Consider the following 12383-nt stretch of genomic DNA (forward strand, 5'->3'; position numbering starts at 1 on the left):
CTTTACGTCGTTAAAATTGACTGAGGTCCCATCATCGTTTTTCCCAGGGTTCGAGAGCGATTTTAACGTTACCCACAGCGGACTTATATCGGTTCCAATGTTGCAACACTTCAGATGGTAGCCACATTTTCCTCCAATGCTCGTGTTTCAGCCGGTTGACTTCCACCATCAATTCAATATTCCATCACGCTCATTTGCTAGTTCTGCTGGGAATTAAGGTCTTATTTCGGTTATTCGACCAGTACGTATGTGGCAACGGGCTGCAGCTTTGATGATGTCTCGGAAAATCCTTTTTGCTATGCGAACATCAGAAGGGTTGAGCAGTTCTCTGAAGCGAAGATTGTTGAACTCTCCGAATTCTGGCCAGTGAGCTTTCCCATGGTTAAGGAAAGTGCGGCGCTCAGAGGTTATGTAATCGGTCGATCTGCTTATAGTGGCGATTATCGGGAGATGTTCCGACCCATGAGAAATGATGGGAAGCCAAGTCATGTCATTTATCAGACCGGGTGACGCTATGGTTAAGTCTGACGAACTGGGACACTCTCTTCTTATACGGGTGAAGGCATCCTCGTTCACAATGCAGAGTGTGAAGCAGTCAATCTGCTCTGCCAGGGCCAATTCCTTGTGATCATTATCTAGTACGGAATGCCACAACTTATGGTAGGCATTAATATCCCCTAGTACCAGGCGGTACTACATACCCTACAAAGAGCGAGCTAATATCTTGCAAATAACCCGGCTTACAACTATCACTGCTATAGGCCACTCTGAGGACAACGTCTCTCCTTAAATATATAGTGGGTTTGTCGATCTCAAAATGTTTGGTTTTCCATTCTATCGCCGTTCGGAAAGCTATTCGAATCCTTTATTAAGGATTAAAACAGCCGCGGAAAAAGATTCTACGGAATTATCAGTTCGTTTTAAGACCTGGTCTCTCCATGGCCTATGACTTAACGGCAAAGACTTCTACTATAGCCTAGATGTCGCGAGGCTTTTGGCCTCTGTCGGTCATTGTGAAATTTTATATAAATTCTAGTCGTTTGGCTTTGACGGTCAAATCTGGAGAATGGCTAGAGCATAACACCATTTCTTGTTACATCCCGACTCCTCTCTCTGGCGGTTTCAGCCTGTTGGTCAATAGCAGCGCTAAAATTTATCACGATGCACTCCGTTGGTACTTCGTTAGATGGCGTCTAAGTTAAAGGGCAATATTGAGCCACGGCCTTCCTTGGTCTGCCGGGCATAGTCTAATCCAATTTTAGGAGGTTTTATGCACTTCTGAAGATGGTTCGGAGCAGTTTCCTGTCTCGTATAAAACTAAATACTTGGGCAGTATTTAAGAAGAGATTCGTCTGTGTTCTTCTTATAGACTACGTGAAGCCGAGGACCAAATGTCTGTTTTTCGGATGCAGTGGAATCTTGAGGATCAGGGGTGGTCTTTCCCAAGATTTGAGGCTCTTGATCTATCGGCAGGTAATACGACCTATATAGTTTCAATTTCAATAGGGACCATTTTGTGCATCGAAGGAAATAGCCAGTTTTCGGATGGACTATATAGCCCTTTGTTTTCAACCGAACTGCATACAATTCTAAATTTTTTTTAATTTCTATTTTTAGAACGTGGTTTGGCGTTCGCCATCGATTCACTGTTCCTTGCTGATTAATGACGTTTAAATTTCGAAACAAAAAAAGCTAAACTTTTCACAACCCCTGTACACTGAACTCCACTCCACCAATGTTGCATGTGGCAAAACATGAAAATGTTACCACAACTGCTTGATGCACCTTTTCAGACGATCACGGCGACTGTTTTTCATTTTCTTTTTTGTTTTGCTTGCGTTTGTTGTTTTGGTTTCAGTTTTGTTTGCTCTGAAAAGCGAAAGTGTAACCTGTAACTGATGAAGTGCATTGATATGTCGGTTTTGTGTGCCTGCAAATGCTTTAATTTATGTTTTCCACAAAATGCCTGTGTGTGTGGCTGTGTGCGAGTTTGTTTGAGTTTTTCTTATAATTTAGTGTTTGGTTTGCCATTGTTGGGAGCAGCTACTGATTAGAGATTGTTATCAACGTCTACATCTGGCGGATGATGAATGATGTTGACGAATGAATCATTGAGCAATTATAGAGTGCAGTGGAAAGCTGAAACATGTTTGTATGTCAGTTTATTTGAACGAATTTTTCCGATTTTTTCTGAGTATGCTCCAGAGCAAAGACTTATATAGAAGTTGCCGAACGGATGGGCAAAGGCCCATGCGAGAGATAAATTTTTTCTTTCCCACAACCTTTCTATCTGATAGGACGAATGTCAAACCACATAGGAAAGGCATAGGCTACTACAAGTCTGATCACCTGACGTTAGATCAAGACAAACATCAAATCTTGGGAAAGACCACCTCCTATCCTTAAGATTCCACTGTATCCCAAAAGCAGACATTTGACCCTTGACTTGATGTAATCTATATGAAGAACACAACCGATACTCTCTTGAAGTACCAACCACCCAATTATTTAATCAGAGAAAGGAACCTGATTCGAATCTTTTTTCAGAACGGACTAAAACCAAAAATTGGAATAGACTTTACCTGGCCGACCAAGGAAGGCCGTAGCTCAATATTTCCCTACATTCAACTTTCGGCGCCATCTAACCAAGTACCGACGACCATTGACCAACCTAGCAATAGCACGCCGGGATGTCGAAAGAATAGATTTTATAAAGGGTGTCCCAATTTTAAATTTGGCACCATTCGAAGTGTCATTGTTTGACATTTGAACAATTGTTATTGTTTACTAGCAGATGATACGAGGTTAGTAAAATCATATTCAGTGACGAGGTCAATTTCCATCTTGATTGCTTCGTCAATAGGCAGAATTGTCGCATTTGGGGTGAGGAAAATCCTAGATTGATTGATTGCCAACACATTCTACAGACTGGCAAAGCCAAAGGATTAAAATTTATACGAAGTTCCACAATACCAGACAGAATCAAAATTCCGTGCAGCATCTAGGGAAAGGACTATAGCTCGTGGAGAGACCAGACCTAAACCGTACTGACAATCCCCTAGAATTTAGGGGGCGGTGTGTTTGCAAATCCGCTTCATTATAGGAAACATTTCCCAACCTGTTCAGATCTATGTTGAGAATTGTGTTCATGCCGCAGGGTTTGCTGGCTCGTCGGTGTGAAGACGCATGGTCAACCATTCTGAGATCGACACACACCACCACAAAAAGAGGGGCCAGAACCTCGCTTCAGTATAGAAACCAATAGGGTCTTCTTCCAAACCGTAAAAAAGTACCCCAGATTCAGGCAACGATTGACGAGCATCATGATAAAGAATAGAACTACATTCCCTGACCTTTTCAGAGCTATGTTGGGAATTGTGTCCATACCGCAAGATGTCTGTCTCGTCGGTGCGAAGACACATGGCCAACCATTCAGAGATCGACAACCCCACCTCAATAAGAGGGGCCAGAACTTCGCTTCTGTATATAAACTAGCATGGTCTCCTTCCAAACCGTAGAAAAGTATCCTAAAGTCAAGCAATTATTGAAGAGATGAGTAGACGCAGAACCAACCCTACTGAGTTCGACAAACCCACTATACTTTGAAAGAGACATGTTATCCACAGAGTGGCTATTTACCGGGAATAAATAATAACCTCCTTTACCTAGTTGACTTGATGCTGAAAAGAATCGTCAATCGAAACAACCCCATGTCGAACGTGTTCGAGTTCCTGCAACAGGACCGGCAACATCTCTGCTCTACGTTCATCGGAACTCACCTCACCATAGAGGGTCAACAATTTAAATAATCAAAACACAAGGGAAACTATATTTAAATCATCGAACATTGGCTGAGGGTATACATCTGTCGCAAAACCGACTACTACTTTTTAACTTGTTTTTTTTTTTTTTATACCCTACAACACTATGTGTCGGGGGTATTATAAGTTTGATTGGGCCAAAAATTATGTAACACCACGAAATATTGGTTTCCCACATAGGAAAGTATATATGGATCTTCCTATCTCGTCGAGCTGAGTCGATCTAGCTATGTCCGTCCGTCCGTCTGTCCATGTTAATTTGTAATCACTCTACAGGTCGCAATTATGGCCCGATCTTCACGAAATTTAGAATGGAGGTGGGGCTAGCGTCAGAATAGAACCCTATTTCTTTTGGAGATGATCGCATAATATTTAAGGATTGATATGGACCAAAAACTGAAAAAATTCCTGATTTTGCAGTTGCTCTACAGGTCGCAATTATAGACCAATCAAAGGAAGTTAGCATGGGGCTAGAGCTTATGGCTGGGCAGAAGCCTTCCAATTTTGATGGTCATCGGGTAATATTTAGTGGGTGAAATAGGCCACAACATTTGTGTTAAATAAAAGTCAAATTTTCCATTAAACCGCGAATATTTTTAATCCCGGCGAAGTCACAAATAGACGAACAGGTCAATTCTGACCGTTACGTAGATGCCGATAGTAAATATATCGGTTATATATAGCGAAGCATATACAATGTGATATACAAAGGAAGGGGATGTTAGTTAGAATGCTTATATCTCAAGAATGGCTGGACCGATTTTGACAAATTTTGTCAATTCAGAATGCCCTCTTGACATAAAAGTATAAAATCGCAGAAAAGCATGCCAATAATGATGTTAATAAAGATTTTGTGACATTTTTTAATTTTTTCATATTTTTTATCGCATGCGATTTTTTCAATTTGACTTAATATTGAAGTGTATAATTTGTAGTATTTTTTCATCTTACAACACATCCCAACACACCAAATTGACTTGAGAATAATATTTTAACAAGCTTACAAACATAAGCCTTAAGCTTGAGAAAATCTTGAGAAATGCTTGTTTAACAATTATAGAATAATCGAAACGGAACCCTTATTTAGATAATTAGTTCAACTAATATTAGTGAAAGTTATAATATTATTATGTTTTTTTTTTTAATTTACATTTTATTTTTTTTTGTTTTTGTAATCGTTTCGCAGCTTTATGCGATTTTTAGCGAATTGAAAGAAAGTGCGCTTGTCCTTAATGAATGTGTCCTCCGTGTAGCCCAATGATAAAGTTGCATCTATGAAATATAGAAATTAAGCGATTTTTTTTCAGATACTATTGTTAAATAGAAATACTTCGTATTGCTTTTGTTGTACTAAAATTGCGAACACTTCTCTTTGTCTCCGTCCCTTTCCAGCAGAGTCGTTCTCCCAATTAATCTGTTATTATTTTTTTCAGATATTCTTTACGAAATTTGGTGCCTTGGCAACAAGTTTCAGTTCGCTTTCCTGAAATTAGGGAGAGCATAGTGATATTATTATTTTTGTTTTAGTTAGTATTTTTGAACTAAATCATTTCCTGAACAAATTATAGAATGAAACTTACAAGAGAAATAAATGCTTCGTTTATTTCTTGGAGACCTTTTTCAAATTCCAGAAACGACTCAATATCCTTGAATGGAACGGAAGGCATTACTAAAGTTTTTGTTTTCTTTCTTTCTGGTTTGAGCTCCTGCAACTCCTTACGCAAGCTTTGCACTTCGCTTGTTAGCCTTATGAACATAGGCTGAATTGCACTTATTACTTGGTTAGCTATATCTAAAACTAAAATAAGATTTTATCATATTTATGGAGAAATGTTTAAAAAATATTATTTTTACCTTCAGAATTTGTTATAAGTTTATGGTAATTTTCATTTATTGGCGGAGCTCCCATGTTAACATTTTTCTGACTAAAGAATAGTTTTGTGAAGTCTTCAGGCATTGTGAATTAGCGGAAGAAAGACAGTTTTGCGGTTTTGAGAGAAAGAAACCATTTTAACTATCTCATGTAAAAAGTGTGTCTCTATTGTTTCTGAGAATGATAAATCCGTTGTCTCCCATATATTCAAGAGAGAGGAATTAAGTGGATAGAAAAATAATGGTTCCAAAAACAATACTTTTGATCCAAACACTTTCTGCGTTCCTGTTGTTCCAATTGATGAAACTTTGAAAACATGTTGTCCAACACTATAATAGTCGCTAGGCGCAAAAATTGACAAGTATATGTTTTCATTCTGAATAAAAGTATTTGAACTTCTTTCCACTTTTACATGTTCTTCAGAAAGTGAACTGTTTATACTTTGTTCAACCAATCGATTATATAACTGCACGGATACGTGGTTTTTCTTTTTAGGAAGTCGTTTTAATTTTCCTAATTTGTTTTCAAACTTAAAGGCGCTTATATTTTCTAGCGATCCATATAATAAAGCACCACTTGCAGTGGAAGTTGTATGTTGCTGTAGCTTCATTATAATTCACTGGGACATTCTTACAAAAGCAACGCTTGTGCGCACTCATTGTATGTTTTACATTTGCTTTCATCTAATAATATGCGCAAAGCCAAGCTTAGTTGCATATAATGAGTATAACGATTTTCATCCAATATATTTTTTAATATAAAAGGTCCAGTATATAGAAGGAATTGCCGAAATTCTGTTGCCTTGTATCGCTCAAATTCCTTTAAACTTCGTGGTGCTCTACAAAATTCCCTCGGAGTTTGACTTTTAAGCGTCTGCATCTGATCATCAAACACTTCGATTTGTGTTGGAGATAGCGAAAATGAACAATTTTTTTTCCGGATCCAAGACTTCATTAATGACTTTACAACTCCAAGACAAACTACGTGCATGTAGTAGTAGTAGTAGTAGTAAAAACTTCTTTATTGAATAAATATTTTCAAATACAGTATGACATTAATAGATATTAAGAAGTTGATATTGGGATTGCGACAATGTTTTTAAAACGTCTGTCGCCTAGTTTAATAAATTCAAAGTTTTTCTTTTTTAGATAAAAGTGTTTAGTTAAATTCATTTATCAAAAGCTGCCTGTATTTATAGCTGACTTCAATGTAGTTTGTTAAGTCATTCCAGCCACTTTCTTCTTCGCCATTGAGTATCTTGATTATTTCCTCTTCATCAAGCGTTGGCTTTCTGAATGATCTCATTCTGAATTCTCGTAATACGGGACAAATTCCTAGAAAGTGCTGCATCGTTTCTACTTCCCGCATATTACAAAGCTTGCATTCTCTATTTCGGTCTCCTTGGTCAAATCTGTTGTATTCCAGAGGTATCATACCGCTACGCGCTTTAAAGATGCAAATGATTTTCTCTTCAGAGTACTTATCATTTAAATAGAGATGGCCAATATTTGTTTTTAGATGTCTATAAATTCGTTGACTCTGGCTATTTTCTTTTTTCCGTATATTTTCATTGTGGATTTGTAACTTTATGCATTTTATAATATCCTGACAGAAAGTAAACCAGTTGTTTTGAGAGGACATTACATGCGACCATTCCAAACTAAATGATTCAGCCAGTACCTTCAATTCCTTGGCCCAAAAAGTGTTCTTGCGATATATGAGTTGTGTAAGTTTTTGAGGAAGCCTGTTTTCAGAATATTGAAACAGAGTTTTTCCGAGATAGTTGAGGTGTAGCCCCAGTGTATATATTTGAGTATCTTCAACATCCGTTTCCAGCATCAAAATGTGGTTTGGAGTAAAACTAGGAACTCTCAATATTCGTTTAAGAAAGAATCTCAATAATGTGTTAGACTCTTCGAAGTAAGTGAATCCCCAGACCTGGGCAGCATATGTTTGTATGGATCTACAAACTGCTAAAAACAGCTTCCATTTTGCGTTCATATTTATGTCTGCTTTACCAATAAATTGTTTCCATGTCGAGTTTATAGCATTTTTTGCCTCTTTATTCCGATTTTGTACGTGTTTTAGGAACTTCATTTTTGGTGTGAACGTCACGCCTAAATACTTAAATTCATTTGAAATTTTGATTTCTCTGCCATTATACATCCATTTTTCATGTTTGCTTAGTTTCCCTCCGTTTCTAAAGACCATTATTTCCGATTTGGATAAGTTTACTTCTAGGCACCAAATTTTGCAGTATGTTTCCACTTTATCTATCATTTTTTGGAGTATTGCAATATCATCAGCAAGAAGCACAATATCATCTGCGTACAAAAGACTTCTGATATTGATATTGTCCACGAAAAGTCCACCACCAATATGCTCGTGCAGATCGTTTATATAAAGTGCAAATAATAACGGTGACAATAGACAACCTTGTTTTACACCTTTTGTAGTTGGAAAGAAATCTGAAAGCTCTCTTCCATTCCATACTGCCGATTGGGTGTTATTGTATATTCTTTCTATTAATGTGACCATTTTGTATGAAATTCCCATTCTAAACAGCTTATAAATAAGTGCTTGTCTTGATATGTTATCAAATGCTGCTTTGAAATCGATGAAAAATGAGTATACTTTTTTCTTTTCTGCTAATTTGAGTTCGACAATAGAGGCAAGATTGTATATGTTGTCAACTGTAGAGTAGTTTCTACGAAAACCAGCTTGATATTCGTTCAAAATTTCATGTTTTTCAACCCAATTGTAGAGCCGTTCATTAATTATCCCCATAAAAATTTTTGCCGCACAGTTCATGAACGAGATTCCTCTATAATTAGATGGCTCATTAAAATCTCCTTTTTTATGTATCGGAAAAATTACCGTTTTTGTGAAAGAGGTATCAATATTTGTGCTCGAAAATATGTTATTATATACATTCAACAATTGAGTATGTAGTTGTTCTGTGCCATTTATATAAAATTCGTATGGAATCCTGTCTTCTCCGGGAGCTTTATTTCTTTTCACACATGCAAATATTTTTTCCAGTTCGGACATAATTATTGGTGTGTCCAAATCAACATCTTCCTTATATGTAGGCGCATAGTAAATGAGTGTGGATTCTTCGGAATTATTTAAGAGACTTGAATAATAGCATTTAAAGATTTCTGGGGTTATATTTATCCCTACGAAGTTGCTTTCATTTCGAAGTTCTCTTGCCATTTTCCACCATTCTCCTGCGTTTCGTATGCTGTTTAGATTATTGCCGATTGATTTATAATATGCAGATTTACTTATATTACATATGTTTTTGTATTGGATTTGTGCGGCTGAATACCTTCTTTTGTCATCCAGATCTCCAGTTCTTCTATATATTTTGAGCAAATTAAAACTGTTTAAACGAGCTTTGTTGCATGTATTATTGTACCATTTTTGTTTTGCTTGAAATGTCGGCTTGTTTGAATATTGTGTGGGATATGACCTTGAAATCGCCTTACATATTGCCTCCAGGCATGACTGTGTTGTTTCTTGGATTACTTCCAAATTTATGTTCAATCTTCGTTGGTAGTTATTCTTATTATTCTCTTTCCAGATGAGTTTTGGCAGTAATGACATCTTTTCTTCTGTTTGCGAATAGGATCCAATATTTATCCTTACTAGAATCGGGAAATGATCAGACCATACCTTATCCTCCACTCTAAATTCTACAATTCTTTCTAGAACTTCCTTAGATACTGCACATAAGTCATTCACAGAATCGCCTAATGTTGATATGTATGTGAGATCTCCTTCCTTATCGCCTTTTGTTATTCCGTTTAATATAAGCATATTGTAATCATCACAAAGCTGTATGAATTTTGAACCTTTTTGATTAACTATTTTGTCTTTTGATTTCCTTAAATCATATCCTGAGTAGAACTTTTTCCGGTATATATCTCCGATACTCTGATTCACTTCTCCAATTCTCGCATTGAGATCTCCTATTACTATCTGATTTGAGATGTCCGCGGTTTGAAATATTTGGCTCAGTTTTCTAAAATCGTGATCCCAAGTAGATGGCCTGAGGTATTGGGGTATAAGTGTATATACTTGTTCCTTATATTGTAATTTTATAATGAGCTTGTCATCTGTATGGATAATTTCGTATGAGACACCCATATCAATCATTTCTTGTTTGATGCCTATTATTATTCCACCAATTGCTCTTCCAAACCTATGGACCCTTATAGCAGGCTCGAAAACTAATTGATATCCGATAAAATATGTCTTGGCTCTTTCCATTTTTCCACTTTCTAAATGTGTTTCCAATAATAAAAATACTTCATATTGTGTTATATATTGAAAAAACGTTGGGTATAGATATTTATTTTCTAGACCATTTATGTTATATGATAGTATGGATATGCTTCTTGTTTCGTGCATGTAATCTAATGGAAAGGATTGAACTATGTCTATTGGTAACTTTTCTATTGCCATTTGGGTGTTTGGTATATGATGATTTGCACAGTGACGTGTTCTGAAATTTTCATCTGTTCGAGAATCATTATTTTCTTGTGTGAACACCATGCGCTTCTGAACGTATTTCCCAGTTTGTGTGCACTTGTGGCAGGAATTATAACCTGTATGGCTTTTTATACCCAAAACTAGGGATCTTGCTGGTGAATCGCACATAAATGACCGGCAGCTAACTTTATAACTTTTGCCTTTAAATGAGAAATTTGAACTAATAACTTCATTAAGTTCTTCAACGAATGGTGTTAGGAACGCGTTGACGTCTTTCGGCTTACTGTTTCCAGAAAAAACGCCGATTGTATTCAGGATTTGTACCGTTTACGTTTACCAATATAGGCCAAACTTGTGCCAATGAACTTTTTGCAATTGGAAGACTGTCAATATTAAAATTTAATTCAATAGTGTCACCTTCGTATTTAGCGTTTGAAAAAAAATCGGTCAAGCAATCCTTCAGTCCATAGTGCACATATTCACCTCCTGCAATTGACATAACTGGAGCATCTCTAGGGGTTTTTTTAATGATCTAGCATCTTTTGGTAGGCTTGGTATCATCCTCCTCATAATTGTTAAAAGTTCATTCACTGCAGAGTTCGAAATTAAATGTTTCACACTCCACTTAGCCAACTCATCTTGAATATTAAGTTTTTCAATTGGAGACATAGTTGGAGCCATGGTACAATGATATCAAGGTAGGGCTATGATACCATATGATTTCAATTTTTTTATTTTCTTGGCTTAATATGTCATCTTTATTTGTTTATGTATGTGTTTTCTTTTCAATAACAAAAAATTGGTCAGAAAACATTCAAATTCGGATGTTTTCAAAATGTTTATTTCATCGTATGCAACGACAAAATCCAATGTTTTTGTAGCGAAATAATCCTTTAGAGATATATAGAACCTGGTTTTGAAAAGAAGTGTTGACCTTTCATTCAGTTTTCGCGGTTTTCAATTATTTATTCAAAATAAATGCAACAAGTTGTTTGATTTTTTATTGTTTTGATACTAATTCTGACATTACAAGCCAAACAGGTAGACCTCTATACTTGTAATTTTTTCAAAGTTGACCTACCTTCTCTTCATTGTACCATGGTTGGAGCTTTGTCGCTTTCATTTTCACTCTCACTTTTATTTTCACATTGCACAGGAACTGGGTCGCTATTTATTTCACTAGTTTCCGACCGTTCTTTTGATACAATTTTTTTGTGTTGATTATCATTAAAAAGAAGTTCAACTACCTCTTTTGCTTCTCTTCTAACACTTTTTTTATATTTATAAGGCATTTTTAAAATATTACTAATTAATTTTTGCAGAACACAGCGAATAACTTTTTTTACATTGAAATTAATCAATAAATGCAAAACAAATTGTTTTCACCAAATAAATTTATCTACAAATTTATGCAATGCCTACTCACTACGAAATGGTTGTGTGTTCAAAAAATTTTCAGACACACTTGCGAAACCTTTGTACAAATAAGCATTTCTAAAGTATTGTTAAAAATTTGTTGTGAAATTTCTTTTTAATAATATTATTCTCAAGTTGTGTTGTAGTTTTATTTTTATTGGTATGTTGGGATGTTGGTGTTGTTATATACAGTCTGCAATTGTCGTCCGATCCTCACGAAAATTTTCACTAGGGTAGTGTTGGCCTCAGGCCCATTGTTTTCATAGATGTACGCAAAATATTCAGGGGTTGAAATGTACCAAAAGCAGAAAAAACTTCCTGATCATACAATTGAAGCCAATCGACACGTCTGGGAAGAGAGTTAAGGCAAGGGAAGAATTGTAGAATGACCATTGGATTATATTTAGCTGTAAAATGGACCACACAAGTAAAAGCACGACGATGCGCGTAAATATTGGGCAAATGTCCCTGGTATTTACATAATTTCAAAAGCGAAATGTATTTGGGCATATGGGGGCTTCTAACATATTGTAGTGTTGTAGGGTATCACATGGTCGGCCCCGCACGACTATAGCCTTTGCTTACTTGTTTTTTTTTTATAGAAATTATTGATGTGAAACGCCTATGAAGGCCAAAAGGAAAGAATGGATCAGGGATTATTGGTGTATCGAAGTGAAGATACCCCTACCCGAAGTGAAGAGGGTATTGTAATAATTTTATGACCACTGAATTTCGATTTTTATGAACTCCATTTTGCACAATTATAAATTACATAA

The 12383-nt window shown here is 36.3% G+C and overlaps 1 protein-coding gene and 1 long non-coding RNA gene across 4 annotated transcripts in view; one reads left to right on the forward strand and one right to left on the reverse strand.

Moving 5' to 3' along the window:
* LOC101892876 (plasma membrane ascorbate-dependent reductase CYBRD1) overlaps positions 1-12383 on the forward strand; it is a 65238-nt gene that overhangs the window by 31922 nt on the left and 20933 nt on the right. The window lies entirely within an intron of this gene.
* On the reverse strand, positions 4961-6026 carry LOC105262429 (uncharacterized). The gene is made up of 4 exons (XR_009344191.1): positions 5676-6026; positions 5402-5619; positions 5152-5304; positions 4961-5093 (listed from the first exon to the last, which is right to left on the reverse strand). It is a non-coding gene; the product is annotated as an uncharacterized LOC105262429 (long non-coding RNA).

This window comes from Musca domestica, unplaced genomic scaffold (genome assembly GCF_030504385.1).
Source record: "Musca domestica strain aabys unplaced genomic scaffold, Musca_domestica.polishedcontigs.V.1.1 9, whole genome shotgun sequence".
NCBI lineage: Eukaryota > Metazoa > Arthropoda > Insecta > Diptera > Muscidae > Musca > Musca domestica.